Source organism: Mesoplodon bidens (genome assembly GCF_964165515.1).
Source record: "Mesoplodon bidens genome assembly, chromosome: 2".
In the NCBI taxonomy this organism is placed as follows: domain Eukaryota; kingdom Metazoa; phylum Chordata; class Mammalia; order Artiodactyla; family Ziphiidae; genus Mesoplodon; species Mesoplodon bidens.
Window position 1 is genome coordinate 136,089,496 of NC_138177.1, and position 24,407 is coordinate 136,113,902.

Sequence of the window (24,407 nt, forward strand, 5' to 3'; positions counted from 1 at the left end):
AAAAAATAAACACCTGTCAGTTTCAAAAACACGAAAGCAAACAGAGGGTTTTCTTAAGAGAACCTCTCTGCCCCCTCCCCTCTCCTCTGCCTTTTCTCAGCTTCATGAAGATGGAAAACATGCAGCTGCCAAGAGTCCCTATACTCATTTGGTGACTTAGGTATATGTCCTTGGTTCCCATAGGTCATGCTCTGGGGTGCTTTACAAAGTCAAGAGCTCTATGGCATCTTTCATATCAGAGAAAGATTCCATTCATGAGAAATTCCAGAAGATACAAATACGGTGGCCTCTTGGAGCCTAGGTTGAAATGGTCAAACTGTTCCAAATGAGCTTCCTAACACAGCAGCCCTACCAGCATACCTTACACACACACACACACACACACACACACGCACGCACACACATTCACACATCCATACACACTCCCTGATTAACGTATATTCCTAAAGAAGTTGAGAAAATTTACTTATGTAGTTGCTTCCTATCAGAAGATAAGGGAGGGAATTATTTTGTTTCAACAAAGAATTTCTTAGAAGTTTTTCTCAGCTGGAAAGGAGAGCCCAGTCTAAACTTTGCAAACTTTACAAGGCTGCTACTTGCACAAGCACAGAATACAATGTGAATGGTGTTATTTGGAGTTGTGCAATGCAGTGACCCTGATATTTTGGGTGACCTTGAATTCCTGCAGTCAATCAGGCCTTCAGTTAAGAATTTATTGATTGTCTTGTGCTGTGTGGGCGCTGTGTCACAGTAAGAGGCTCTCCTTGTCCCCAGCCTAGTTAGGGAGATGAGATGAGGACACAGAGAACCATGTAAGTCAGAAGAGAATGAAGGGATCCATCTGCTCCCAGGTGTTCAGCAGGGGCTGAGTCACGCCCTCCACCCACCCCAGCCAAGGAATTTATCATAAGTATTTCTGCACTGCAAGAAGGGTGAGGCTGGACCTCTATATATGCTAAGATCCCTCTGAGCTCCAAGGGTCCAAGATTCTGAATGTGTGCCATTTGGTCAGTGCTAAGATTCCTACCACCTGTTAATTGTTCCATGGAGTTCCAGGGATGTGCAGAGGTGCTGCAGGACTTCTGCGGGTGGAGGTGAGGGGTGGGGGGTTAGTAAGGGAGGCAGAGGGCGAATGGCTCACGACCTCCCGTAACTGAAAACAAAGATCCTCCACAACACCATTTTTATCCATTTATCAAATTCTATCCAATTTGGAAAAAGGTTAGCTAAGAAAAAGCAGCAGAAGAAGACTGAACCCGCTGCATGGCTTCTTAGAGTGCCACTGTCCAACATGGGAGTCACTAGGCACATGTGGATTGAACATTTGAAATGTGGCCGGAGTAACCAAGGTGCTAAATTAATTTCATTTGAATTCATTTCCATTTCAATTTCAAAACTGATAGTTCAGTTACTGAAAAACTTTTAAGTACATTTGGAACAACTTGGGTGTGCAAATCTACCTTTTCAACGTTAATTTAAGAAATCTAAATCAGGTATTTACAGTGAAAATTCAGAGTCTGAATTGAGAGGTACTACACATCAGATGTCAAAGATTTCACATGAGATAATGAATGTAAAATATCTCATTAATAGTTTTTAGATCAATTATATATATATATATATATATACATATATATTGAAATGATATTTTGGATATATTAGGTTAAATGAGATATATTAAAATTAATTTCACTTATGTCTTTTTACTTTAATGTGGCTACTGGAAAATTTTAAATTACATATTGGCTTCTATTATATTTCTATTGGACAGCACTGGACTGGAGGATAAGGTCCAGATGCTCAAATGATGAGGTGGAGAGCACAGAGAGCCTCTAGTCTGTCTGCTTTGCATGCACAACCAGCAGAAACCTGGAGGAGAGAAGCACCCTTAGCTGTGGACAGTCTGGCTCTGGACACTGTCTCAATCATGTCACTATGTCTACAAGCTAGCACATACAAGGCAGCATTCCCATTCACTGAGCACTTCTATGCTGGGGACCATGCTAAGGACATGTCATGCATTGTCTCACTTTATTGTCACAATAACCCTATGGGAACATACCCTACGTGGGTACTATTCTAATCTGTCCCCATTGCACAGATGGATGGGGAAAGTCACTTAAAGTGTTGGGAAAGTCACTTAAAGTGTTGGAGCACAGGGCATGGATTCCACTCTGATGGATGCCAAACCTGTGCTCTCATTCTTTACATTTACATTCTGGCGCAGCTTCTAAGTGAATGAAGGAATCAAGAGATGTATTTGTAGAACAAACATTATGTATGTTCAAAAAGTGGCACCATTTAGAAATCCTGCCCACTACATTCAGATTTTTTTCTTTTTAAGGGTGAATTTTCACAGGAAGGTCAAAATGGGAACTTCTATTCCACCTTCATCCCCAGTCCTCAGAAACACAAAGGCTGTCATTTTCACTGAAAAAAAAAAGGTTCAGAAGAGAAAAAGGATTAGCAGGGTGGGGTACACTTCCAAGCCTTTTGGACAGTCAGTCACCTAGAAAGAAGCCTTGGCTGGTGAGGTGCAGAAAGAGGCCTGGGCTTGCAGCCATAAGATCTGGGTTCAAATTACATGCTGGAGGAGCACAGGTAGATTTCCCAGCAGAGGCAGCATCTTGAGCAAAGGCCAAGAAAGAAGGGAGACGGCCAACCGGGCTGACTGACCTGGCACATAAACTGGGGTGGGGCCCAGCAGGGGGTGGAGGAGGCCTATAACGTTGGAGAGAAAAGTAGGGAAATCCAGACTAAGGTGTTTGAATTTATCACAAAGATCACTGTAAGCTTCTGAAAGAGCATTAAGCCAGGGAGTGAGGTGACTGGACTTGCATCTTTTTTTTTTCTTTTTTTGAAGTAGAGTTGGTTTACAGTATCGTGTTAGTTTCAGGTGTACAGCAAAGTTATTTGGTGATACATATATGTATATGTCTAGATTCTTTTTTTCCACTCTTTTCCATTATCGTTTATTACAAGATATTGAATATACTACCCAGACTCACAGACATGGATTTGCATCTTTTTAAAGGTCTCTCTGGCAGCACTGTAGCAGAGGACAGAACGGGGTAAGGAAAAGCAGTGGTGAAGCTATCTCAGCAACCAGAGAAAAGAAAAGGGCATTCGTTAACGTTGTCGGCAAGTGAGATGCAGAAACAGAGGCAGATAGGAGAGATTTTGTGGAGCAGGAAATGGCAGGTCGGATGGACCTAGAGTCTGTCATACAGAGTGAAGTAAGTCAGAAAGAGAAAAACAAATACCGTATGCTAACACATATATATGGTATCTAAAAAGAAGAAAAAAATATGGTTCTAAAGAACACAGGGGCAGGACAGGAATGAAGACTCAGACGTAGAGAATGGACTTGAGGACACGGGGAGGGGGAAGGGTAAGCTTGGATGAAGTGAGAGAATGGCATGGACATATATACACTACCAAACGTAAAATAGATAGCTAGTGGGAAGCAGCCACATAGCACAGGAGATCAGCTCGGTGCTTTGTGACCACCTAGAGGGGTGGGATAGGGAGGGTGGGAGGGAGGGAGACGCAAGAGGGAGGGGATATGGGGATATATGTATATGTATAGTTGATTCACTTTGTTATATGGCAGAAACTAACACAACAATGTAAAGCAATTATACTCCAGTAAAGATGTTAAAAAAAAAAAAAGAAAGAAAAAGAAATGGCAGGTCGTGGTGGTTGCTTGGATATGGGGAGTATGGTAGATAGGGAGCCATCACCAATCCCCATTAAGGATGGACCTGCTGCCCGGTGGGCAGTCAGGTCAGCTGCCAGCTGTCAGCAGACAGGTGCCAGCTCCTCGAGATCATCTTGATGAGGTGATGCCTTTCCCAGGGTGGCCACACCTAGAGACTTAGCAGAGTGGGATCAGAGGGCTCTGACGGGCACCACTCACTCCAGAATACTCTGCCAGGTCGGCCAAGGTCTCGTGGGACTTCATCACATTTGAATTCTCCCTCCGCCCAATCCTACTCCAGCCCCCTTCCTTTCACAGGTGGCAACCCCTAATGACCATCTTATACCCCCAAATCTGTCTCAGCATCTGCTTCCAAAGAACCCGACCTAGGGCAGTAAGCCAGGCTTTCTCCTCAATCAAGTCGTCTAGGAACAAAAATAAATATGCACAAAGATTAACACCCTCTTTTGAACTGGAACCACAGCATTCAGGAACCATCTATCTGGACCCCAAGCAGGAAGAAGCTTTGTTTAGCTAGAGCCCAAAGGGAAACAGCTTGGCGTAAGAGAGGATGATAGAAACAGGCGGGAATCTCTGAGAATTCATCCCAGGAAATCACACTTTATCAGCCAGAAGTGCACTGGGGACCAGAAGAGCTGTCAGAAGCAGGCTTTAGTGTGTCTTGACAACTTTTCCGGAAATAATCCTCCTTTCGCTCTTCTTTCACCATAAAATTAAATTAATCACAGTATCAGTTTTCCCAGACTTAATGAGAACTTCACAGCCTCAGCATTTCCAGTCTCTTCCCTTCTTCATTCAACCATTTGTTCACGCATTTTAGCAAACATTTCAAGAACAGTGGTAATGAGGATGGCCCCAGATATTTTCGATTACCCTGTGCCCAGATCTAGGTGCTGGCGAATGACTGAAAGAGGAGCTTCTGACCTCAGAAGGCTCACACAGTGGTCTGTGTAAACCAAGGCTCTCCAGACCGTAGATGAAACGCTCTCAAAGGGGAATGTGCATGGTGATCCCAGAGCACCGAGGAGGGACGGTGAGGGTGGCCCGGGGGAGAGCAGGAAATCAAGATGAAGGTGACATTTGAGGCTGGTCTGGAAAGACAGGTGGCAGATTGCTGGTTTCAGTGCTCGGGGAGATGGATGCCATTAGAGTGAAAAGCGCGTTCACCACAGGGAGCCCCAAGGGACACAGAGTGTTTGAGGCGTTCATATGTTTGCAGAAAGGGCACCAGGGAGGAGAGGAGACCTGTGGCCTCCTGGACAAGAGAGGCAGCAGGGGACCTCAGGCAGGGCCAACTAAGGCCATGTAGCCTGATGACCAACAGCTTTGAGCTCTTTGTTTATCATTTAAGAAGATAAGCCTGCAGCAAGAAAGGCGAGAAAAGGAAATCATTTTTATTTTTAAAACAACAGAGCCAACTGAAAAATGCAGGCTGCGAAACATTATGTAGAGATGACTTCCTTTTTTTAAAGATTTTTTGACGTGGACCATTTTTTTAAAGTCTTTATTGAATTTGTTACAATATTGCTTCTGTTTTATGTTTTGGTTTTTTGGCCCAGAGGCATGTGGGGTCTTAGCTCTCTGACCACGGATCGAACCTGCACCCCCCAACCCCCACCCCACATTGGAAGGCGAAGTCTTAACCACTGGACCACCAGGGAAGTCCCGGAGATGACTTCTTTTTAAGAACAACAACAAAGATGTAGATGGACTTATTTGTAAAAACACAGTCCCAGGGAAAAAATACAGAGAACAGGTTTTCTCTGGATAGTGAAATTATGATTTTTTTTCTTGCTACTAACCTACACTTTCTTTTTTTTTTTTTTTAATAAATTTATTTATTTATTTATTTTTGGCTGTGTTGGGTCTTCACTGCTACGCACGGGCTTTCTCTAGTTGCGGTGAGCGGGGGCTACTCTTCGTTGCAGTGCGCAGGCTTCTCATTGTCGTGGCTTCTCGTTGCAGAGCACGGGCTCTAGGTGCGCAGGCTTCAGTAGTTGTGGCACATGGGCTCAACAGTTATGGCTGTCAGGCTCTAGAGCGCAGGCTCAGTAGTTGTGGTGCACAGGCTTAGTTGCTCTGCGGCATGTGGGATCTTCCCGGACCAGGGCTCAAACCCGTGTCCCCTGCATTGGCAGGTGGATTCCTACCCACTGTGCCACCAGGGAAGTCCCCAACCTATACTTTCTAATTGTTCTACCTTGAACATGTGTTTCTTGTGTAATATTTTTGAAGGTGTTTTCCCCCTTAAATCTGTGCAGGGTGAATAAATTAGGGCACATGTATTCAGCAGAATCCTTCATAGCCATTAAAATGAATGAGGAAGAATTAAGGTACGGATTTGGAAGGGAGTCCAAGATAAATTAACTGAAAATGGCAAGATGCAGAGTAGCATTCAGAGTATGATCCCATTTGTGAATTTTGTTAGAGGACACAGAAATGTAAACACATACGTTTTCAGAAAAGTCCTAGAGAAGTACGCAGAATATTGTTACAGCGGGGACTGGGGTCCAGGGCAGGGCGCTCTTCTCTGTCATTTGTGCTTCTTCTGTACCTTGGCCTTGTATTCCTTTTGTGAAACTAGTTAGGTTAAAATAAAAGCAAAATTAAAGTAAGGAGAATACCGCAAGCCTTTGCCCAACCCTGCTCCTCAGCCTGAAGGCAGGGGAGAGGCCCAAAGCCAGTTCACTTATTTTCTTGATCTGGTTGGCTTCTGTTCCTGTGAACACACTCTCACCTTGGGGTGTAAAAAAGCAATTGCTCTGAGGGCTCTTGGGCTTTTGTCCACTGGTTCCCATTCTGATGGGCAGAGTTGGCGTGAGGGTCACGAGCTGGGGCCTACAATTAGCCGGTGGTTACAGGCGCTCTTCACAGGCGGGGGTTCTATTACACCAAATCTTCCCCTACCAGTTTTTCAATTATCTATGACTAATGAGCACTTTGGGAACAGTTTCAGACACACACATAATCCTCTTTCCTGATGTCAGCCGCAGAAATTAATGACTGTGTGGATTGCTGGGAGACAGAAAATGCATTATAATGGTCAACAGAACTGTTATCCCCTCTAGGAAGGGGGAGCTGGGGGCGGGGTGTTGTATTAACTGGAAGGTTCAGTGTTCCTTTGTATTCCTACAAACATGAGATGAAACCCAGGGGGAGAGCTGGCTCAAAGCCCGAGGAAATGTCAGAGAGAGGTTTGGGCGTGGGTGGTATGCAACCCGGTTCCTCCTTGTTTGGCCCTGGACCCCCCTGTCCCTGCTTAGTTTTGCCAAGGTCAGCAGGCCAACTGGATCAGCTGGGACAGTTCTAAGTGACATCCTGCTCTGCCTGCAGAGTGGGTCCCTGAGTCCTTTCAGATTGAATCCACTTTCAATCTGGTTTCAAGGTGGGAGAACGAAAACCAAGACTAACTTTCAAACAATAGGCTGGAGTTATTTCAAAAGAATGTGGTGGTTTCTATGAGTTTGTTATTTCACACGGGCATACTATGTGCTGGGGTAGTTTCAAAGATGTGTAAAGACCTGGTCCAATGCTGGTAGAGCTCAAAAGTTACGTGAACCACGAACCCTCAACTAAACAAAACAAGATACTATTGTGTGCTCATGGCTGCCAGTAGACTGGCTATGGAAACTTATTTTTAAAAGAACTTATAGAATCAGGGGCTTGATGCATACCTAGCACCTAGATTCCTCTACAGAGATCTCACCTGGGCAGGTTGGCTCACGGAATTTTCTAGACCTGGAACCACAACTGATACAAGACTGACTGAAAAACATTCCAGGAATTCTTGCTCCTGAATGGGAGGTACACATACCCAGAACTATTCACTCAGTCAGAGAAAGTAACGAAAAACTCAAACCTGACATGTTCTGCCACCTGTTGAAAGACATCTTCCAAAACATTAAGTTGTTCATTTCCCTTCATTTTCCTCCTAAAAATAATCTTGTTTTAACTAGGAATTATATTCTATTTTAAATTACTGAGTAAATAATTTTCTGATGATATCCTTAGCATTCATCATTCATTAAAGAAATGTTTACTGAATACCTACTATGTGCCAGGCACTGTTATCGTGTTGACAATGAATTAAAGAACAAGATAGATAAGGGTCTCTGCCCTCATAGGGCTTACTTTCAGTAGACACTATTCCCAGCCAATACCTCTTCTGAGTTATACTTTGTAACTATTATAATCTTGTAAGCTCTTCTGTGATTTGGACTCTCTTTTTTATATTTTTATATCCCTAGCCTTCTCTTCTGACCTGTAGTAGGTGTTCAATCAATAAACATACCATATATTTTAAATCAAATTTTAAATAACCCTTATGCTATGTTTTGTTTTTTCCCTGTGTCTATCTCTTTCCTTCTCTCCTACTAGACAGAGAATAGCTCAAAGACAATTTTATTTATCTCTACATTCATTTCCCCTCCCCCCAGCACCTAGCAGTGTCCAGAACATAAGTTCTCAGTAATATTCATTCAACTGAATTTATAGATTTCTTTTAGAAAGAAAAGAACATAAAGTACAGATCAACTAACTTAGACAAAAAGATTACACACACACACACACACACACACACACACACACACACACACCCACACCCATGATGCTGAATATCAGCAGTTGGGAGAGTCAAGAGCAGAGACTGGATTCAAGTTTAACTCTTGAATGCTGCTGAGACAAGGAACATGTTTCCTAATATAATTCCCACCAGTAGTACACTCTCATATCTCTGACTCGGGCACAATATAATGCATTAAGGCTTATGCACATGCCTAGAAAATGGCTGACCAGCAGGTCCAAGCCTCTCACTAGGTACAGTGATGCTATGGTGACAAGACACTGTGGATATCATCCTTAGTGAAATAGAGGCTCTCCAATTCTTTTTGCCTGGTCAAGTCTGATTCAAGAAGTGGATGGTGGTCAACTTCTAGGTGAAAAGCCCCAGGTCTTATCCCTAAGGAGGGACACCAGGCCAAGGGGCTTGGACTTGTTCTAACAAGCAACTGGTAACCACTATAGGTCAGTGAGCAGAGGAGTGTCTTGTATACAAGTGTCTTGTATACAATACAACTTGTATTTTAGGAAGATAAATATGCTAATAGTAATAGTGCCTATTTATCAAAACCTACGGACTCTCAGTCACTGTTCTTAGCATTGTTTAGTTGCTATCCACTGCAATGCTACCAACAAATCCATTAGGCTAGTATTAGAATCACCGTGTTACAGTAGTAGAAATAAACACAACAGAAAGGTTACATAATTTATTCAAAGTCACCTGTCTGATGAGGGGCATGGTCTGGGTTTTTCAGTCCAGGATTCTCAGATTCCAAAGTCTGAGATCTTTGTACTGTACCACGTAGATTCAAGGGGGTAGATATTGGAGCCAGGGAGAATGATCTCAAGTGTGTGTTGATTGTCATGGATACAAAAGGAGGAAGCTTCAATTGCAAGAGGCTCCCATGGTGGGTCATGTCCAGGAACATGAAATCCCAGCATGCTGAATCATCTAGCTCCTTCCTTTCCTCTCCTAGGCAGGTTTCAAAAACAGGCTTCAAATGGCCCTTAGGGACCATCAACTTCAGCGTATTCCTTTTACAGCAGAGAAAACTGAACCAAGGAGAAAGGTGGGTTCCCTGGGGTCACTCCGTGTGGTAGTAGAGTCTGGACTGAACCCTAGGGCTCCCAACTAGAGGCAGGCATCCTCCACTTCTCCGTACTCCCTGCTGTGACACTGCCATCCTGCCCCCTCCCCCAACGGGAGCAGGAAGCTCACCTAAATCAGAGTCTAAGGCACAGGGAGAACCGGAGAGGTGGCAAGGATCCAGTGGATTCCAGAGGTGTAGGTGGCCAACTCTGAACTATACAGAGCATAAAGTGCAGCCTTTTTAGCTTGAAATCATCCACTGTGACACCCACAGTGACCTAATTCTCTAGTTAATTGCTGATGCCCTATTTTGTCCTCACCTAGCCTAAGGCCACTTCCAAAGAGCCTTTCCTGGGTAGATCATAATTAATCAGTCTTTCCTCTACAATCCCACAGCAGGTTTCTTGGAATTACATCATTCCGTTCTAGATAATGGCTTTTTTCCTTGTGCCTCCTTCTTCTGTTTTAGATTCTAACCACCTTGAGGGCAGAGCTCTTTCAGTTTATCAGAGCACTCAGGAGGTCAGGTCAGGAGGTGGGCAGGCTTGGGTGGGGATCCTGGCTTGACCAATCACAGGGCTTGTGACTTGGGCAAGTGATGTCAATTGATTCAATTTCCCTGCTGCAGTTTCCTCACATTTAAAAAGGCTACAATAATGCTATTTTTCTCCCAAAGAGGTTGTGAGAATCAAAGAAGATGATACATATAATGCACGTTAGGATGCTGTCTGCCACATGGCAAATGCTTGATAAATGTGAGATATCATGGTTATTATGACTCCATACTGCTGGTGTATGGGATATTGCCTGGCACATTCTGGCTGAGGTTATAAAGCTTGAGCAGAGATCCTCAATGTTAGGGCATGTAGAGTTATATGCTTTGGGGGTTATGAGAGCAAACTGCAGAAACTGTGAAAATCTGTTAAAATATTCACAGTGATGGAATTCAGTTTTCTAGCACAAAAAGTGTCTCCCCATGGTCGTGTTTCCATGGCATGTCTCCAGAGTGAAATGTTTTAAAAGCGCTGAAGGTGTTCCCTTCAGAGTTATTTTAAGGACCAAACGTTTGCTTCAAAAGGAAAAATTATGATTTTGTCAGCAAAACCCTTGACTGTTAAGATGACCAATGGTTTTAAGAAACAGACAAACAGTTCTGCCAATGGAGAGTTCCCCCACTGCTAGGGGAAGGCAAATTCAGGAAATATATGAAAATATTTTAGTTGTCATTGTGCTGAAGATATTACCAGGTTTAGAGCAGTGGTCTCGCCAGTTTTATTTTCTTTTTGCACGATCCAGTAAAATACAAAAATCACATAAACAAAACTGGGGACTGACATAGGCTTCTCAATTTTTTATTTGGTCCCCGAGATTCATTAAAAAAAATCCTAGAACCAGGATCATTTGACACAATGTTCTATCACTGAAAAAAAGAGAAAGGAGATGATCGCAAAATAAAGGGCATTCACTTAAATACATTTCCTTTTATGAATTTATTTTCTCATCCTATCACATACCAGTGAACACTTTGTCGGGGCCAGTGTCGGCCTCTAGTCTAGACTACTGTTTGCAAACTGCTGGTTTACAAAATGATAACAGCCTTCTAACAATGGGGGAATCAAACAGCAAGCTCTCACATGACAAAGTCAGATGGTGGGTCTGGTGTTAACCGCACAACGCCAAACATCTGGTGATCTGAAGACATCTGGGGCTTTTCTATCATGTAGACCAAACATGATTCAGGTAATTGACCAAATTTTTTGCTTCCCAACCAGATGTCTTACTTTCATATAAATGAAGCCAATCTTGTACTTTCATGTGCAAATAAGCTAGACATAAATTCACCCCTGGAGGGCAGAATTAATTGCTTATTCTCAATGAACATTAAATTACATATTATTTTTTCTTTTTTCCCCAACGATTTTACCTTTGAAAAAGGTTTTCCACCTTTGTTTTGAAAAGCATATACTTCACCTTAGGCGTGTTCTGCCTTTTAAAAATGTTTCTTCCTTATTGTTATTATTTTTTTACAGTGAGGCAGTGTGCTATAATGAAACGAGTGTGGTCTTAGAAGCCAGGATGAAATGGGTTCTAGTTCTGTGCATATCCCCACCCTCACACTTCTAAGGGTCTTGGAAAAAGTTACTTAAAGTCTCTGAATTCAGTTTCTTTGCAGATATAAATCATAAATGCATCTATAAGGGACACTGAAGACTTGAGATCATTCATTCCTACAATGTGTGTTGGGCATTTACTCTGTTCCTGAGACACAGTGGAGGACCACCTTGCTGTGCTAGGGGCTCTGTCAAGAGCACAGGCAGGTGCTCAGGTCGGGGTGCTATTCAAGTCCCGCTTAACATGCTGGAAGGACAAGCACACTGTCCAACAAAGGCACTGCCAAGATTCAGGGTTTTTAATGAAAGTATGAGCAACTCCAACTGAAGCTAATTCTTAAAGGGAGTATCAAATTTGTAAAAGGAAGGACCTGTCTGAAACCTTTCCTCTTCTTTTGCAGCTTTCAAGCACACACTGGAATTTGCTCTCATCATGTTTGTTTAAAGAATTCATGTGGTTATCAATGACCCTCCACCTTCTATGCTGTTGTCCTGACAACCAACCATTTACTAGACAGAATATGGAAAGCAGACTACGGTGTGTCTCTTTGGTCAGGTTTAATAGCAAAACTCAACAATACAGAGACAATATTAAAAGACCAGGGTCTTTGTGTTTTGAGATCCTTCAAAGGGAAATAAATACACAGATACAGACAGACAAATATACATATAAAGGAGGAGAGGGGAATGTATAGGGAACTCAACTGGGCAAGGAGAGGCTGCTATGAAGAACTCAGTTTAACAGCTGTTTAATAGCTGTTGTGTTTCAATAGCCAAGCTACAAAGAAATATTGCACATAAAGGCAAAAAGGGCTAAGTTTGTTGTTGTTGTTTATCCTAAGACGTTAGATTCTTTCACCACCAAAGCCCAGAAACATCTCAAATATATGAAAAAAATGGAATGTGGCTATGGTTGTTAAACTTTTTTCTAAGGACCAGAGCTTTTTTTTTTCCCCCAAATGGCATCAGTATATAAATCCGATCTGGTTCAACTAGAAAAGGAAATGCCCCAAAGTGACGATGCCCTAGCCCTGACACCTAAGAGACATCCAGATTTGGGGGCTGAGGAACAGAGGTTCTAATCTAGAACTTAATCTGTGGTGAGAGGCTGCCAGTGTGGAGGCATTCTAGAGGGGAGGGGTGGTAATTTGGAGCTGTAAAACTGTAAGTCTCTAAGGCTGTACTGTAGAACAAAAGCTGAAGAGCAGAAAGTGTCCACTATTTAACCACAAAGACAATGACCTCATTCTGAGTGAAGGAAGATGCTGGCACTGCAGGACCCATGGGGAGGAGTGGAATTTGCCAGGCTGGCATTGAGCCAGATGTCAGAGTAAAATCCCTGAAGCCCTCAACCATGTTGCCATGGGAATTCAGCAGAAGTGGTGTCCAAAAATGATGCTCTAACTTAATGTCTTTTAAGTCTCCATCTAGGTCATCCAGTATGTATGTGGCAGAGGGAGAAGGCTCATGGAGATTTTGGGAAAAATGCTCAAGTGATAAGAAGATCAACCTTTGAAAATAAAACAAAATGTAATTTCTCCATTTTAAAGTCTCATTCTTTGGACACAGGACCTGGGAGACTGAACAGACCTTGCATAAAATGAAAAAGGCTGGCCCAAAGCCCAGAAGTGTCACCAGCCCTCTCATCCTTTCACAATGGCCAGAGGGACGGCTCCCAGAGGGGGAACCGAGGGCAGAGGAAGCCAGCCCAGATCTCCAACAGACTTCAGTGCCTTCAGCTAGGAGGAGAAACAGACAAACTGTGCAGGACTCTGCCTTTTGGAGAGACTCTGGGGACTGTACAGCCTCTGGAAGGTGATCAAGGGTGGACATCCATGGAGGGGGGTGTCCATGAGGCCAGTCCACCAGGCCCTGGCTTGAATAACCAGAATTGACTATTTTTTTAAACAAAATTCAAGATCACAAAGCTATTATGCACCGTGGTTTTTCTTCTGTTTACAAGGATAATACAACTTCATTGCAGACAATTCAAACAATACAGAAAGATAGGAGAAAAAAAAACCTTTCCCTTATTTTCCTCCTCCTAGAGATAACTACTACTGAAATTAATAGAGAATACCCTGCCAAAATATTAAGATACCCAAGTATTTAATTTTATGTATTGATACAAGGCATATTACAAGTATGCAATTTTATAGTCTGCCTTTTTAACTCAGTGATACATCACAGACTTCTTTACTCATCAGTGAGTAGAGTACATTCTCTTTGAAAATGTATCATATTCTGTAGTATGGATGTGCCATATTACTTAACTAATCCCTTAGTTTCAGACACTTAATTTGTTTCTGTCAAATTAAAAACAGATCCAGACTTAGTAAGGAGAGACTTAGAAAGGATTATTGTAAGGGGGTAAAGGGGCATTTGCAGTAAGGGATGGAAAATTATCGCAATAAGGAGAATACTGTGACCACAAGATCTGCAAGTGTCCCAAGAGCTAGACAAAAGGGGTCTTTCTTTTACAGAGTAAACAAGGATAGAAAGAACACAATGTGGAGAAATGTCATGAAAGAGTGGTGTGACTGGATAGTAGATCAGAGAGCATCTTACCCTGAGGCGAGACTATTTTGGGGGAGGGACCTGTGATAGTTAATTTTATATGTCACCCTGACTAGGCCACAGGGTGCCCAGATATTTGATCAAACGTTATTCTGGGTGTTTCTGTGAGGGTGTTTTTGAAAGAGATTAAGATTTAAATCAATAGACTGAGTAAAGCAGATTGCCCCCACTAATGTGGGTGGGCCTCATCTAATCAGTTAAAGGCATGAATAGAACAAAAACGTTTATGTCTTGCTCTACCTACCTCCAACCCCCACTAACAGAGAATCCTTCCTGCCTGACAACCTTTGAACTGGCACAGGGGCTTTTTTCCTTCCTTTGGACTTGAACTGAAACATCAGCTCTTCCTGAGTCTCCACTTTGCCACCTCACCCTGCAGATCTCAGGACTTGCCAGCTTCTACAACTGTATGAACCAATTCATTATAATGTGCGTGCGCGTGCACACACACACACCCTTTCGATCTGTTTCTCTGGAGAACCCTAATACAGGACTCTGAAGGAGGGCTGTATGATGGTTCAGGCTGAGGATGGGCCAAAGTTCAGGGGCCTGAGGAAGGATGAAGTTTGGTTAACATGCGTTTTGTTCCAACTGATCAGTGGGGACAAGCAGTGCAGCTAATCATTAATAAGGCAAAGAATGGGAATCTGGAGGGTCTGTGTCTGGCCTCGTAAGAAGTAAACAAAGGAGGCATCCAGGAGTCTTCTCCAAGTCACGTGGGGAAGGACACTTCTCTGCAGTAGGCCATTTCCTGGAATGTAAAGCTTGGGGACATTTATAAACCTTCACTGTTTTCCAGGAGCACAGGGCTCAGACAAAATTCAACACTGTCATTTCTAACCATTCTTTTTATAAATAATACTGTCGAGAACATCTCTGAATGCATAGCATCATGGTTTACTTGAGGAGTTTAGGAAAGGCACCTCTGTTATCCCTCACTTAGAAGTGGAAGCCATAAATAGGTGTCTAATATCCTCCAGTAGCTCACATCCTTAAGGAACTAGAAAAACAAGGCAAAAGTATGAATACTTCTCTCCAGCCAGAAAAATCAAACCTGAAACCCTGCATCTCCTTCCTTAGATGGATACTGTCCCAGGTTCCTTGCTCAAATAGTGAGATAGGATGGAAGGAGCCCAAGTATTGAATTTAGACACACTTGGGTCCAAATCCACTCCATCATTTACCAGCTGTAAGAATTTGGGTTATGTGTTTAACTGCTGCTTCTCCTTGTATAAGCTGGGAAGAATAGTACACAAAAGGAATGCTGTGAAAAAAATGAACGAGATGATGAATATAAAGGAGCTTAGCACACCGCAAGGCACTTAACTGATTTTTCATAAGTATTTTAGTTTCCTCTTTTTTTCCCCCTTATAGAGGAAGTTACATAGAAGCAAATCATGGTACAAAGGAAGGGGGCCACATTGCACTAAGCACCAGCGGTGATCCAAGCATGGTACAATGCACCTTACAGCTCTCATCTCATTTAAACTCTTATTAAGCCTGTGAGGGAGGCGGGGTCATCCCCATACTGTAGATAAAGAAACCAAGATATAGGATGGATTTGTAACTTAGTCTGAGTCCCACTTCAAATAAATAGCAGGATTGGAGTTAGGATCTAGCTGCTCTGGTTGTAAAGACTTTCTGTCAGTCAGTGAGTAAAAACACTGATACCCCAAAGCTTAGGTGTTGCTTTAGTTTTACTCTTTCCTCCTGGGAAAATGATGGTCTTCCAAACATACTTGCAAATTCCCTCAGTGAGGTTCTGCTTAGTAACCTCTAGTCTCCCTCTCCAGTGGAAGGCTGGTATTGCTTTCTCCCCAGAGCCAATGCCACAGGCCATGAACTATCTAGCGTACTATCCAGCAGATGCTCCAGGATACTACTGTTTTTCCACCTTGCATATGCTCTTGGCAACAATGAAGGAGCAGGCAAAAGAGTCAGAAGAGAAACCAACTGTATCAGGTCTAAATAATTCAAAAAATGAAATCACACTATAGCTAGCTTCCATAGCCCGAGAAACTTCCTGAACCTAAGACTAAAGGTGAAGCCTTTGGGTTTTCGCAATTCTTTCCTGAGGTAAGTGGAAAGGAAAGAGACGGAGACTGAAATGCCATTTATGAAATGGCTGGGAGGCAGCTATTAGCATCGCCATTTTTCAGCAGAGGAAATTGAAGCCCAGAGCCTTCCTAAGTGGTGAAGTTGGGAATTGATACCAGCTGTCTGACTCCAGATCCCACTCCAACATATCTCCCTTCCTATTTCTTAATTAAAATGTTTGGTCAGAACCAAATAATGCCTCAAGGACTTAAAGAAAGAAAAGAAAAGAAGAATGCATTAGTGTTTGCTTTCCGAATGCTAACCCTCCTGTTCTTATCGCTTGGCTCTGTTCCCCCATTTTTTACCTACTGCATCAGACCAGCGTTATCAAAGCGGGATCCCCAACAGCAGCATGAAAAGCACTTGGGAACCTGTTGGAAATGCACATTCTCGGGCCCCAGTCCAGACCTCCCGAAGCAGAAACTCTGGGGTGGGGCTCAGCAATGGCCCTCCAAGCGATTTTGATGAGAACCACTGCATTATCCCACAGAGAGCTTTCGAAAACAGCAATTCCCGGGCCCCATCTGACTTCTGCTCAGTGGTTATGAAGTGGGGACCTAGAATCTGTACTTTTAAAAGCTTCCTGGTGAGTTTGAAACACAAGCAGACGTAACCACAGAATCCCCCAAAAATAAATGTTTACAATTAGAGCATTTAATGACACTGTGTACTGGATGCATGAAATTTACAACTGCACCCTTGGTTTAAATAATGGCCTCTCTTCTGATCAGCTGAGTGACCTTGGGCAAGTGACTCTCTAGTCCCCTTCTCCTCATTTGTAAAACAGAACTAATAACACATACTTAGGGTTATGAAAATTAAATGGTAATATACAGTGCTTGGCATAGTGTCTGGTACCTAGTAAGTGCTAGTAAGTGGAAGCTATTTTTATTAATCACTTAATAACAATGAAGGAAACATAACCCATGTAAAGAGCCTCTATTCTATCAGATGGAAGGGGCTGGGCACACAGGAGGGAGACCCTCCGGCGGAAATGTGACATCCTCTAATTATGCTGTCTTACACCAATCAGATGCAAAATGAACCTGGAAGAATGTGGAAGGGAAAAACTGGGCGGCAGTGTGAGAGAATACAGAAACAATGTGAAGACAGAAAGAGTGGTGCCAACAGAGCTGTAGGTACTAACAGGAAATCCACACTTCCAGGAAGGCTCCACCATCTGACACAGGCAAGAAAGGTGCACAGCGAGGGGTTTCTGTCTGGCCTTCCCAAGACAGAGCTGCACAGTGTGCAGGGCAGGGGAAGAGAAGGGTGTGGAAAGGAGACGGTGAAGGTTCAGACAGGCCGAACGTGGAAGCAGAGGACAGGGGCCTACTGGAAAGCAGAAATCGGCAGTTCACATTAAAATCCAGATTAGGAAAACTGCATTCTACTGTCTCCATTTTAAAACAACTCTTTCCACTACAGAGCAAAACAAGCAAATGGATCTTTGTCCTGCTTGAAATTAGTACATCTATTTTCCTAGGATGATGAGGTGGCTATTTGGGTCTCCATGTCTGCACTCAGGCTGTTCTTTCTCTATGGAATATCCTTCCCTGCTTCTTCACATGGCTAACCTCTCTTCCCCCCTCAGGAAGCAACTCAGGGCTCACCTCCTCCTGGAAGGCCACCCTGAATGCCTGCCTCCTCCACGCCCTGAACTGTGCTAGTTCCCTTCTCAGCAGAGTCATCCTACCAGCGTACAACTTAATTGTCATCTTTCCTAAATTCAGTGTTGTCCGGCGTGTGTTTCACACTCCATGAGCTCAAAGAGCTGTTAGAAGATGTTATTTAAAAGAAGCTCTTGGTGCAAGTAAATCTGGGAAATGCTGAACTGCACTAAGTTAGACACGTTTCTATACTGATCATGGAACACTTTTTCCTAAAACTCATCTCTAGTCCCAGAGCACACACTGTGGGCTATGCTGCTGTGGGTTACTGGCATTGTCTGCCCTTTCTTCTTTACCAGACCATAATTTCCTTGTGGGCAAAAGCGTCTGCTCGTTGTTGCATTTCTGGTGTCTACCTAAGCACCTGCTTCACGGTAGATACTTGGTGAAAGCCAACCACATGTTAAAAAGCAAAATCATCACATCATTTTCCTTCTGAAAAACCTCCAGTGGCTTTCTGTTATCACCCCGAGGAAAACTCTGGCTGCCTTACCTCAAGGCTCATGAGGCTCCACATTTAACACATCTTTTACCCCATTTCTTGCCAATCCCCCTCTGACTACATTCGCTAAATTCCTCAAAGGAGCCAGGCTTATTCCCCTCCCTAGGCCTATGCACATGCTGTTTCTTATGCCAGGAACACTCCTGCCCACATGTTCACATTGCTGAAACCATCTACACGTTAAGGTCTCAACTCAAAAGTCTTTCCCACTACACTGCTGTCAGCACTTTGTTTCCATCGTAACACGTATCAGTAGTTGCCACTGTCTTGTTTATGTATGTTCTTGCTATTGTATGAAATCCCTTCTTCACACTGTAATGTAATATAAGCTAAACATTCCTGCTCACTGTTACTGTCAAGAGTGATGGGACAAAGAAAATGCTTAATGAATATTTGCTGGTTACTGAAAGAATGAACTGATCTATGTAACACAGCAGGTAAGAGCCCTAGCCCTCCTCCCAGAACGGAAGCAAATCCTCGCCTGCCTATAACTAGCTCTGTGACCAGGGCAAGTCATTTAACTTCCAAAAGTCTTCCTATAAAACAGGAAACAGGGTTTCCCTGGTGGCACAGTGGTTGAGAGTTCACCTGCCGACGCAGGGGACACGGGTTCGTGTCCCGGTCCGGGAAGATCCCACATGCCGCGGAGCGGCTGGGCCCGTGAGCCGTGGCCGCTGAGCCTGCGCGTCCGGAGCCTGTGCTCCGCAACGGGGGAGGCCACAACAGTGAGAGGCCCGCATACCGCAAAAAAGAAAAAAAAAACAAGAAAAAAAAAACCCAGAAAACAATGGACTTCTATTTAAGTAACAGATTGAACATATTAATCAGTTTTCTCACTCACGATGAGCGTGAGATAAAATTAAAGGGGTATTCCTTTTTTAAGAAAACTGTAGTAAACTAAACATAATATAAAATTTACCATCTTAACCATTTTTAGTTCAGTGTGCAATTAAGTACATTCACATTGTTGTGTAACTATCACTATCATCCATCTCCAGAACTCTCTTCATCTTACAAAACTGAAACTCTGTATGCATTAAACAATAATTCCCCATTCTCCCCTCCCCTCAGCCCCTGGCAAACACCATTCTAATTTCTGTCTCTAAATTTGACTACTCTAGGTACCTTATATAAGTGGAATCATATAGTGTTTGTCCTTTTGTGATTGTCTTATTTCACTTAACATAATCTTTTCATGGTTCATCCTTGAAAGGGTCAGAATTTCCTTCCTTTTTCAGGCTGAATAATATTCCATTGTATGTATATACCACATTTTGTTTATCCTTTCATCTGTCAATGGACACTTGACTATTGTGAATAGTGCTGCTTTGAACATGGGTGTACATATATATATCTTCAAGTTCTGCCTTCAATTATCTTGGGTATATACCCAGGAATGGAATGCTGGATCATATGATAATTCTATTTTTAATTTTTTAAGGAACCACCACACTGTTTTCCATAGTGGATACACCAGTTTACATTCCCACCAACAATATACAAAACTTTCAATTTCTCTACATTCTTGCCAACACTTGGTGTTTTCTGTTTCTGTGACAGTCATCATCCTAAGGAGTATGAGATAGAAGAGGTGTGTCTTTTAAAAGAAATAAGGCCAAAAACATGTAAAAGGTGATAGCAGCAACAAACTTTTGGAGGCTAGAAAGAAGAACCATGAATGGTAATAGATTTACCAATACTAAGCTACCTGAATCCTAAATTGGTTGTAAGGAAAGCTAGGAAGCAACACAATTTGCCCTGTAGAACCCCAAAAGGCTTAGGAATTTAGTGGCACATGTTCTCTCTGGAAATGAGGTTAAAGAGTGGCTGAAAATAGGAGGTCTGCTTGAAAGCCTATTTAATAAAAAGGTAAACTCAACAGTGACTTTACACTGGCATGACCATCCCTTTCCCCAACCTGGCCAAAGACTGGATGCTTATCCCCCGGAAAAAGCAAAACTGAGGCATCTGGATACAGGATACCAGGCAATTAAGAGTGGGGAAGTTAAAGTGAAAAAGGGGAAGAAACAGCAAAAGATTTCATAATGAATATGGAGGTATCCAACCTCTTCCCTACCCTGCCTTCTTGAACTCAAGAAGCCACAGGACTATATCCCTGCTATAGGATATTAAAATATTGGAAGATACTCTTTTGGGGACTCCAATGAGAGCAAGAGAAGAGACCCAAAGATTCTCTTACTAAGCAAACCATCCAGTTTGCCCTACAGTAAGGACCATGCTGATAAGCCCTGGACAGAATTTTCAATCAGCTATTTAGTACACCATTCTCGAACGTAAACAGATAGCCAAGGATCACCTGACCCTCTGAGGGCAGGCTCTAACATGAAAGACAGAAACCCAAATAGGCAAGCAGATTCAAAAGATAACAGAAATTTGGAGGAAACGCAGAATTAGACTCTGCAGAGAGATTATATCTCTCTTGATGCACATACTACAGGGTGGAACCAGACAGCACACACAAAATAAATGAACAATAATTATTATCAAAAGGATAGGTGGAGAGGTAGAACTAACCTAGCCATTGGCCTTTAAACAACTGAGAGTTGAGATATTATATTTTGCCTTTATCATCCTAAGTGTACTCAGCCTTTTCTTACAGAATTCCAGAGCTGGGAAGATGAAATCTGAGAAAATGACACAGCCTGATTGCTTTCCTCCAATAGGGACTACATGTAAGTGTCTATTATTACTTTACAAGAGCAAAATTAGATACATAAAATTTTCAAGTTTTTGGAAAATTTTACAGTTTATGCTGTAATTAAAATTATGCTTATAGGGGCTTCCCTGGTGGCACAGTTGTTGAGAGTCCGCCTGCCAATGCGGGGGACACGGGTTCGTGCCCCGGTCTGGGAAGATCCCACATGCTGCGGAGCGGCTGGGCCCGTGAGCCATGGCTACTGAGGCTGCGCATCCGGAGCCTGTGCTCTGCAATGGGAGAAGCCACAACAGTGAGAGGCCCGCATACAGCAAAAAAAAAAAAAAAAATGCTTATAAAGAGCACAATGGAAAAATGGAAATATGAATATGTAATAGTGTTACTTTAAAAACTGCAGGTCACAAACTATTGATAATATATAGTATATTAATTGATAGTATATAGTATACTATAAACTATTGACAGTATATAGTTTCAATTGTGTTACATTGGCCAGAAAAAAGGCAAAGTTAATTAAAATTGTAATGGGGTATTCGAGTGGTAAGATTATTTTCTGCTTTCAATTACTTTCTGACTTTTCTTTAGTTGCCTTTACTTTTACTCTTTTCAAAGTAAAAGGAAAAATTAAAAGGGAGAAGATAATGCTGGTGTTACTGGATAGTCTTTTCAGAAACCAACACTGACATATGCTCAAGGTCATGTTTCAGTGACGTTCACTTGTGAAAGGGCCTCAAAGTCAGGCTGGGGAGGAGCCTTGGGGCCCGGGGTTGGCAGTGGGAATGGTGAGAAGAGCATTCATTGGTGGGGGGCTTAATGAGGTGGTGATGAGCCGAGGTGGTCCAAAGCTCCTAAGGCCCTTCATATATCAAGTGTCTCTGGATAATTATCAGTTTCAGGAGTTTCTGCAGCATTAGCGCAGCACCAGCCCGGGCAGGTTTTATCTCCCCCTATACTTAATTGAGTGCCTCAGCAGCTCCAGATCGTGGCCCTGAGTAAGTGAGAAAGAAGTTCAGTGGATCGTCTTGAAGGCCGGGCCGTGGAAAGCCACATCAATGTTTGGCAAGGAACTGCCTGGAAAAACTGCGCCAGGTACTGTGTTTGTGCTGGGGCCACAGCAGGTGGACATGCCCCTACCCTCATGGAATATATAATCGAGTAGGAACATTAAACCCACAATTACAAACAATCCATGAAAAATTCAGACATAATGAGCATTATAAAAGGAAGTGCAGAAGATGTGTGGTTTTCGTAGATATGACACACAAACTCAACTGTACACAGGATTCAGGAAGCAAATGAGAGATGCAGAGAGAAATTAAACAATATAAATAATGCAAGTGATTTATTTCACCAGCCCACTCAGGGAACCCAGCTGGGTTGGCTTCAGCTCTGATTTTCCCATAGTGCACGTGTCTCCTATTGCTACATGTGACTCTAACAAGCCCACTGTGTACAGTCTGCAGGCACTGAACAATTTCAGAGGGTGCCATTTATATCATGGTCTAGTACGTAACCCCTAGGGGTGCTCGGCTGAAAGTGATCTAATTTTTTCATAAACCTAGACCCTAAAATAGGCCAGTGTCTCAAAGGAAGAAGAAATAAATACTGTAATTATTGCCTGTGCCGGTTTGTCAGTTTCCACCGTGGAGCTCACTTTCTATGGGATTTTCAAGGATAATTCTGGCTGACAAAATTCTCACAACATGTACTGCCTATAGAAACAAGTCTTCCGTTTTGATGGGTTCTACCACATCTGGAGGGTACGTTAGAGAGATCTGGTCTACTCAAGAGAGCCTCCCTGTAGGTCATTGAGACCAGAAGGACGAGCAGAACGTCTCTAGGAAGAGAGGCTGGGAAAGCGTGGCCAGAAGAGAGAAAAGTATTAGGTACCAAAGCAGGCAAGCGTGTTCAAGGAACTAAACCTGACATACGGGAAGAGCAGGAAGGAGAGAGCAGCCTAATTCACCTACCACCGACCCAAATCTTACCAAATCTGCGAGACTCCTTCACTTAGTGACCCCGCCAACATTAACCGAGAACTTGCCCTTAGTAAGACGCTTACCGCCTGAGCACTTTGGACCCCAAAGGCCTCCATTCCTTCTGATTCACAACATTTATTTCCTCCTGCTCATACGGCACTTCACCACGTGCTGTCACTGCAGCTCCAGAAACACTCGTGGATTGCCGACTATACGCCGAGCAGCCACAACTTCCCTGGACGTGGTAATGTTGTTCTGCGTTTCCCTTGTTCCTCAGTTTTACTCAAAGGTTCAGGCCACAACTCTTGGAGCAATCTGTGGACTCCTTCTGGGCAGATCTGTCACTAATGTATTCTCATACCTGGCAGAGTGCCAGGCTCAGAGTGGATGCCCAATACACATGGTGAGGTACTGTTACATGCCTCTTATTGGTGGAAACTCCGAGGCACAGGGGGAGTTAAACAAAGTGACAGAGGACACTCAACATAATTCGTGACAAAGTCAGGTGTAGGGGATAAATCTCCTATATGGGGAAAAGCTGGAGTCTGAGTCTAGCTTTTGCTTGTTTTGAAAATGTTGTCAAGTCACCTTCCCACAGTGGTTTAGAGAAAGTTCTAGAGCTAGACTGGTTTCAACTCCTGGCTTGCTTGTGTGACCCTAGGCAAGTTATTTAACCTCTCTATGCCTCTGTTTCATCACCTGTAAAATGGGGATAACGGTCTCTTAGAAGACTGTTGAATGAGTTATGTGAGCTACTTCAAATAAAGCTCTCAGAACAGTTCCTGGCATATAGAAGGTACTCAATAATGACAGCTAAACTTATTATGTTAATGTTCCTGCTGTTTCCCCAAACTTGATGAGTCACTATTTTTACTAGTTATGATTAAATGCAGCTATAAACCCACAAAAGAGTGACATTAAAAAAAACCCAGAAATAAATTTCTCTTGTAGAGAAGTCCAGAGGTAGCAAATCCAAGGCAGGTATGGTAGCACCACCAAAGTTCCCTACTCTGCCAACCCTGGGATATGGCCCTTGTCTTCCTTATCTGATTCAGGTATGCAGGAGGGTGCCTTTCCAAACAGCCCCCTCACCTCGCTTTAAAGGAGGCCTCTCAGGAATTCCACAGAACACTTCTGCTTATATCTCATTGGCTGAAACTTAGATGAACATATGTAGCTGCAAAGGAAGCCAGGAAATGTAGTCTTTAAAGAGCCCTATATGCAGCTGAAAGCCTGACTTTCGTTAAGAAAAGGGATGAGTATACAGATGAGGTGGGCAGGTAGCATTCTCTGTACCTCTAGGTCATGTGCCATGAGCTAGTGATGAAGGTGGGAAGTTGATCGCAGGTCTGTCCAGTTTTATCAAAGCTTCGGGCTTCATAGCAAATCAAAGGACATTTTCTGAGCACATTTTCTCAAGATCTGT

General features: G+C 43.0%; 1 protein-coding gene across 7 annotated transcripts in view; it reads right to left on the reverse strand.

Moving 5' to 3' along the window:
- Positions 1-24,407, reverse strand: part of FGGY (FGGY carbohydrate kinase domain containing) — a 426,675-nt gene that overhangs the window by 215,761 nt on the left and 186,507 nt on the right. The window lies entirely within an intron of this gene.